This window comes from Thamnophis sirtalis, unplaced genomic scaffold (assembly GCF_051295495.1).
Source record: "Thamnophis sirtalis isolate CommonGarterSnake01/CBP01778 unplaced genomic scaffold, rThaSir2_p1.2 scaffold_10, whole genome shotgun sequence".
NCBI lineage: Eukaryota > Metazoa > Chordata > Lepidosauria > Squamata > Natricidae > Thamnophis > Thamnophis sirtalis.
In genome coordinates, this window is record NW_028261390.1 from 60,145,223 (window position 1) to 60,151,462 (window position 6,240).

At 36.4% G+C, this 6,240-nt stretch overlaps 1 non-coding gene across 1 annotated transcript; it reads right to left on the minus strand.

Moving 5' to 3' along the window:
- Positions 1-2,816: 2,816 nt before the first annotated feature.
- LOC148043909 (small nucleolar RNA SNORA66) lies at positions 2,817-2,943 on the minus strand. The gene has a single exon (XR_015697941.1). It is a non-coding gene; the product is annotated as a small nucleolar RNA SNORA66 (small nucleolar RNA).
- Between the last annotated feature and the right edge of the window lie 3,297 nt (positions 2,944-6,240).

The window sequence follows — 6,240 nt, forward strand, 5'->3', positions numbered from 1 at the left end:
TTGTGGAAGGTTGCCTTTAGCTTGCTTTTGCAAAGTCTCACAGCTTCCTGTTTCATTCCTTAGACGAACTTGCTGAATATTTCCTTAAGCAATAAAGAGACACATATTTTCCATCATTTGCAATATCCACTAATAAGCCATGAAAAATTATGGACATGTATTCCTTGAAATTTATAGTACAGGTTAGCACCATGTTAGATTGGATTTAAAAAATTTCATTTTCTTAATTGAAAATATTCTTTCATAAGATACATTAGATGAATAAAACTTGAGTTTCGGCAAAAATCTTTCCTGTCTGGAAAGTAAAAAAAAAAGTGAAGGAAATTACGCTTGTATTTGAATCACCTTAAAATTTACTATGAAGGAACGTCTTCATTTACAATTCATCTTAATTCTAAAATATGCATAAAATTTCAGCCTCTGTGCCGTAGGTGTGTATCTTCCATCACTGTTAAAGGTTGAAAATCCAATTAAATGCCACTTCCTAAAAAGCATTAAAATGCTGGGGGATGCAGTGTAATGTTATGATTGTTAAAATATTTGACATAGTCCAACTTCTGTTGCTATCGTTCTAGCATTATTTTCAAAATTCAAAATTTACAAAAATCTATTTTCTGGCATATGTATTTCTGTTGAGAAATTATTCAAAACGACGCCTTTTTGATTAAAAGAATACTTCTATTTTTTTTCTTGAACTCTTTTAAAATTCTGATTGTTGTTAAAGTGAAGAACTTGGAAAGGGATTTTCAGATAATTTCTTTGATGACTTTGAAGGACATAACTATGCTGGTGTTGCATCTGCATGCTGGAAGCCTAGCTTTTCAAGAACAAAAATGCTACACCAGTCTTGCCTTTGTGAATTGCTGGAAATTCCGGTGGAAATCACTAATTACATCTGTTAAAGGGCAAAATCCTAACTTAGATACCAAGCGCAGCAGGGGGAGGATTTTTAAGATAACAATTTAGGCAGGACCCATTAAAGAGTTCACAGCTTGGGGAAGGACTTCTGAGGGTGAAATCTTTTGAAACACATTTTGGACAGATCCTTTGAAGCCCATTTCAGTAAACAACCTGTAGCTGTGACTTCAGGTTTCCTCTGAGGGTCGTTTTGACTGCTCCGGAGGCTTCAGGGAAGCTTCCTGAAGGTCTCTGAATCCTCCGGAGGGCCTCGGGGGGGGGGGAGGCTGTTTTCACCCTCCCCAGGCTCCTATAAAGCCCCTGGAGCCTGGGGAGGGTGAAAAAAGCATGCAAAAAATTGGGGGGGGGGTGTCACACCTGTAGTGCATGCATGCACACTGGTGTGTGTGTGTCACACATTGCTTTATGGGTGTGGCACACCCACACACGACCCCCCTGTGTTCCCCCCCACTGATGGCACACGAGCCCCAAAAGGTTCGCCATTGCTGCTCTAGAGTTGTCCCTAAGGACAGAAATTTATGTTAGATCATGTCCAGTTATTAATTGAAGAGAAGGAATATCTAGAATAAAAATCTCTACGCTTAACAAAGCTAATTATTTGCAGAAGAGAATGTTTAAAAGTAATTTTTAAATACTTCTAATAATGTTGATAAATAAATATTGAAATGGGGACCGGAGCACTCACTTCAGGCCACATATTACTTGAAAAAGGCCTAAAGCTGATAAAGAAGGGAGAATTAGTTTTGAAAATATAACTGCAGTATATACTGTATAGCACTTAGCTTTATAGTTTACAGCCATCTCTAAATGGTTTTACAGTCAGAATATTGCCTCCCATAATCTGGATCCTTATTTTACTGACCTCGTAAGGATGGAAAGCTGAGTCAACCATGGCTCTGTAATTTTTATTTTATTTTAATGTATACCTGAATATGCTCATGTATATCTCAACAATGAATCAAGACTGGTTCAAGTCATATCTAACAGCAGCTCACTTTATTGCTCATAGATAAATTACAGATAGCCTTAAAAGCAAATTTAAGAGCAAACATACATGGCCATATCTTAAAATAATCATACAATTTGTTTTGTAAACTGAATTCAAGGTGAACTTTTATATGACTGACATTCCTAGTTTCTGCCTGAGAAAAAATACATACTTTTATAAAGTAGTTAAAGAAAATGAAATGTAGAGGAAAATAAGGAGAAATTGATAATATATAAGTGAAAGAAAAGATTGTGTCAAAATACAGAGAAGTACTTTCTTCTGTATTAAAACCTTAGGTTTTCTAACAAAAATGAGAAATCTGGCTCACTAATTACTGGACCCAAGACTGCAGATCATAGAAGCTTTCCATTATATATTCATTTTTCTGAAACTTCAGACATTTTAGCAAGATATACAAATGACAGGTATGCTTTTGAATTCGTTTTATTTGTGTTAAAATAATAAGTAACCACTTTATAAAGTATTTATAATTCTGTAATCTTAGCATCTAAAATCATATTGTCAAAGGTACTTGCTAAGGAGTTTGCCTCCAAAAGTATAAATTATAAAAACATACATTATAAAAACATAATTCTAATTAATGTAAATAGTATTGTTGCTAATTTTATTTCATTTTTACATTCAGTGTTTTAAATTTCCACATGGGGGAGCTATAAGATCTGATTTAAAGCCTTTCTTATAGCCACCACATTTTGTGAAAATCTTAATACTATGGTCCAAATGTCTGTTTATTATCAGCTTTGTTAAAATACGGTACAGGAAAATCAGCAGGACTCCACACTTATACTCCCTTATTCTGAAAGAGCATTTAACAAGTCAGTATAATGAGTAACAGCATAACAGCTAAAACGATGCAACTTTTAATAAACTAGGACTATTCATGTTGTCATGCTCTACTATACAGTAATCCGCCTTGCTATATTTAAGGCTACTAAATGTCTTTTACTTTGTTTAATTTAGCAAACGTATTCCTTTGCTTCTGCTACATCATGCAGAGCCAGTGATCAAGTTTGCATGAATTTTTAAAACCTAAAGTAAGATCTAAACTGATTATCATCCCTTTTCTATGTTTATTAAGATTACAGAATATTTCGCTTCTTATAAATACATTTATCCATAAAATTGTCAATAAACACTTCTTTTCTTCAATAAGCTAGATCTTTAAAATAAATTGTAGCTCATTTTTAATTTTTTCTGTATGCAAAGTGGGAAGCTAACCATTAGCATACAAGTCATGCCCTTAAAATATTCTTTCACATATAAATCTAATCAGGGTGGGCTTCAAACATTTCAGCAATAGGTTCTCTGCCTGGTTACTGGATGGGCGTGGCCATGGTAGCATGGCCTATCAGCCTCCTGTACTATGGCGGAGGGGGCACTTTCATCTTCCCCAGGCTCTGGAGGCTTTCCTCCCCCAGGCTTGGGAGGCCTTCTGGGAGACCCATTTTTCTCCCTCCCTGAGCCCCATGCAGGCCCTGTACTTACCTCACATTCAAAAGAGGCTGTGTGGGGACTCCTGGGAGGGGTGGGGTGGGTGGGTGTGGGGTGGGCGGGGCCAGCGAGGGGTGGGATTTGGAGGTTCTCCGAACTGGCCATAACATTAGCTATGGGTTCTCCCGAACTCGGGAAAACCATAGCAGCCCACCATGTATCTATTACTGATGTTCTATACAGTATGATGCAGCTTTATGTATTCTGTGGAAAGTTTTTAAAGGGCATGGCACAAACAGAACAAGTTCATGACAGGGGGAAAAATCTTGGAAAGCACACTAATTTATGTGCTAAAATGTGCACTCCTTTTTTCCTGTTCTAAAGTGGTCTGTCGAAAGGCTCATTCAATTAATTCCTTTTGAGTTAACAATCTATTACAAAATGGCCAATTACTACTGGCCACTGTATTATAGTGCTTCAGTAGACAAATGTTACAAGATCCAAACTTTTTTTTCCCTAACTGAGGTTCACACTTAGCTTTTCAGATATAAAGCACAAAGCAGCGTTTTGAACCCTGGCAACTTTAAAGATGTGTGGACTTCAATTTCCAGAATTCCCCATGCAACATGGTAGTTGAAATCCAAACTTAAAGTTGCCAAGATTGAGAAACATTGCTTTAAAAATATTGTTTAAATTATTAAACATTGGTATTTGCACTTAATTAAAATGTAATATTATTATGTGATTACCCAAGTCTTGAATTCAATATTTTTTCTGCATCTGTCACATTAGATATTGCAAAGTTTAGAAACAAAAGAATCAGATTGTGCATTTCTATATTACATAATACTATGTAAAAGAGCTTAAGACTGCTTCAGAATAATTATGAATTGATCTTTCTCAAGGTCATCATGAATAAGTAACAACAGCAATCAATGCAATGAAATCCTTAATAATATTTCTTTGTAAAGATGATGAAAAGAGCTTTTAAAAATTTCAGTAAGAGTTGTCTCTCTCTGACAATCTCATATTTAACAGTTGTGTACCAAGAAAGTTTGTATGTTAGGAATTTTGCCAACTTAAATTGGCTGGTGTGAGTGAGTGAGTGAGAATTATGTTAAAGCACAATGTATGAGAAAGCAAAACAGCTAGCTTTATTTATTTTTAAAGTAGAAAGGGGGAAGAAATAAAAACCCTTAGCACAATAGAAAGTCTTGTCTGCAAAATCAGAACCTTTAGTTATTTAATCAAGAGCAGGGTTGTCAAATTCGCAGCCCACAGGCCGGATGTGTTACACAGTGGCCACGCCCATGCCCAGTTAGAGTGAAGGACAAAAAGTCACAATAGATTGTGTGACACCACTGTGATGATGCAAGTTTGACACCCCTCATCAAGAGGGTTATATTCTGACCTAGGCTTCCCAAGAGCAGGAAGCAAACTCCTTGTCCCGACAAAAAACCCTTTTATTAATTTATTGTGAATTCTGCTCCTTCACATCTAGCAAAGTCTTTCAAGGGAGGATTTACAGTCACAGACCTTATCTGGCTTGGAGAGCTGACAGGCCTATATCTGCAAAACTTGGCAAGGAGTCTCAGACAGTCACGAACCAATTAAGCGAACTAATTGTCTCCTACAAACTCCACTCCCCTTTTGCTCCTCTTTTATTTCCTCTGGGAGGGGCCATTCATCATCCACCTGTGTCCTTACTCCCAAGTCAACCCCTGTTTTTTAGCTGTTCCCTTCATCTGGCAACTCCGTGCATGCACACACTCGGAACAGGCTCCAGCTGTGCATCTGCCTCACTGTCATCTGACTCTGAAGGCAGCTGATAATTGGCATACAGTTCTGGCCCCTTCTCTGCCTCCGACACAGAGCCGTCATCAGTCTTCCCCAGACTCCAGGACTGGCCCATGTTCCTCCCCAACCTCCTCACTGTCAGAATCAGCTGCCAGCTCTGTGAGCCACTGGCGGGCCAAAACAGGTTACTTTTCCCCAACATTTACAAACACATTATTAAAATCTTGAAATGTCAATACATTACCCAGTTTCAATTTCCAGGTCACACTTAAAATTCCTGATTTTACAGGATATTAAGTTAAATAGATATTTTGAAAAGAATATAGTAACTCTGTTTGCGAGATATGAATGCTCTTGACGTGTGGAAGCAGTAAATTGCTGATTCCTTTCTTGAATCCTCTGAAACAGCTTCTGAAGTTCTGATTCCAAATATCTAATGTACACACCATGCTACAATGAGTATTGCCAACAATGAATGTAATAATGAATTGCAATCTTTTAGAAATAAAATTATATAGTGCTATTCTAACAATAAATAAGATGTTGAAGTATTAAAATAGCAAATGGATGAGTTTGCGGTAAACATTTAGGATGCAAATAAAACTTCTACTCAGGGAAATTTCAGTTGCAAATGACCAAATTTTATTTTTAACATCACACTCACTCCCCTAAACAACAAATTATAGTGCTCACAAAACAGTCCTCAAAAGTATGTAATGTAAATAATATTTTCGTTTGAAATATTAAATTCATATTTGTATTTGTTTGCATCGTGGCTTAAAATACAAACGATATAAATGGCTGCAAGTAGTGCCAAGATATTTGTCAAGAAACAATAATGTAAATATTGTCAATCCAGATTTAACAGAACTTGAGATTTAATGAACACTTTTTTTGTCCATCTTTATAATCTTTAATTAAGATTTTACTGTATGTTATGGGCATTAAAGTGTGTGTGTGTGTGTGTGTGTGTGTGTGTGTGTGTATTTAGAACATGCATCACATTTTATCTATTACTGAAATAGCCAACATAATGCTCTCTTCAACATATTTGAACCAGCTACTCCCTCTAGCTTTAACTTTTT